The sequence below is a fragment of the Frankliniella occidentalis genome, unplaced genomic scaffold (genome assembly GCF_000697945.3).
Source record: "Frankliniella occidentalis isolate FOCC.00 unplaced genomic scaffold, Focc_3.1 Scaffold38, whole genome shotgun sequence".
Taxonomy (NCBI): domain Eukaryota; kingdom Metazoa; phylum Arthropoda; class Insecta; order Thysanoptera; family Thripidae; genus Frankliniella; species Frankliniella occidentalis.
The window spans coordinates 743980-745238 of NW_026267168.1; the positions used below are offsets into that span (position 1 = coordinate 743980).

Consider the following 1259-nt stretch of genomic DNA (forward strand, 5'->3'; position numbering starts at 1 on the left):
CTCCCCCTTTTACCGGCCCGACCGACCACACCGCGCGGAGGAATTATTGAGGAGCGGAAAAGTTTTGCCAAACATTTTTTTTGCCGGCCGCTTTTATATCGTGCTTTGCTTCGCCGGGTGGCGGGTATGTGGCCGGCCGGACAGAGTCGCCGTGGTGCGGCGGGGTGGGTGTGTTGTTGTCGGAGAAAGGCAACTGCTGTCGGGTCGCCGCCGCCGCGCAGCCTCACCGAGTAAAAGCCGCAGAGTGCTTTTTATTGTGTTTTCAAGCAGTTTATTTCGCGCACAAGTTAATATGTTGGTGCTCGTTTTGCTTATTTGCTAGGTGTTTCCAAGCAGTGTGCGTTTCCCATTATTTGCAAGCAGAGCGCGCTCTATTTTATTAGTTTTTTCCAAGCAGCCTGCTCTTGCTTATAGCTACTGCTTTGCAAAACGGCTTTGGGAGCGCGAAATAACTGCTTGAAAACCGTGAGTACTGGCGCTTTTACCGCGCGGCCTCGTGCCGCGTGCGCCTCTAAAGTGCGTACGCCGTGTTATTGGAGCTGAAGACCTGTCTCTACATTCCACCCCTCCCCCTCCCTCCCCATCCCCATCCCGCTCCCCTCCCCACCCTCCGCGGCGCGCTGAGAATCCAATAGACAGCCGCAGAGCCAGGGTAAAGCCCATATAGCTCGAGCTCAACCCCAACGACGCACAGGCCTCGCCAGCCTGCTCGCTCAGCCCCCCAGCAGCCGCCCCGCCGCCGCCCACCCCCTCGGTATGGCCTTGACTCTTAGAGACACGCACACCACGCGCCGGAGCAAGCAGGGATTCCTCTCTTCTGCTTCCAGCTTCCTTCCCAGCACATCGTCCGCGGTACTCTGAAAATTGCTCAAGTTTAAACCTCGAAGGGTAGGTTAATAAAAACGCGTCAGCGTCAGAATTCCCCCGCTCGCTCCCTCTCCCTCTCTCTCCACTCGTTCAGCCCGGCGCCGTAGGCAGTCCCGCCGGTCCTTGCTGTGACGCGGGGTTGCCTACCTGCACGACCGCAGGCGCTCTGCCTTGCAGCAGCCCGCCCCGCCTAGAGCCCCGCCCCGCCACGCCACGCCCCGCCACAGTCCCGCCACAGTCCCGCACAGCCGCTCGCGGAGACTGAAGTACAGGCGGTACTGCAATGTCCGCCTTATATAAGCGGGCACGGGGCGTACCGGGTGTAACTGAGAATGCGCAACAGTGTTGCGGGTTTGCCTACCCAGTTAGCCCGTAAGGCGCCATGGCCCCTG

At 59.7% G+C, this 1259-nt stretch overlaps 1 protein-coding gene across 2 annotated transcripts in view; it reads left to right on the plus strand.

Annotated features, from left to right (window-relative positions):
* Window positions 1–1259, plus strand: part of LOC113213003 (xaa-Pro dipeptidase) — a 75330-nt gene that overhangs the window by 53719 nt on the left and 20352 nt on the right. The gene's annotated exons all lie outside the window — the stretch shown is intronic.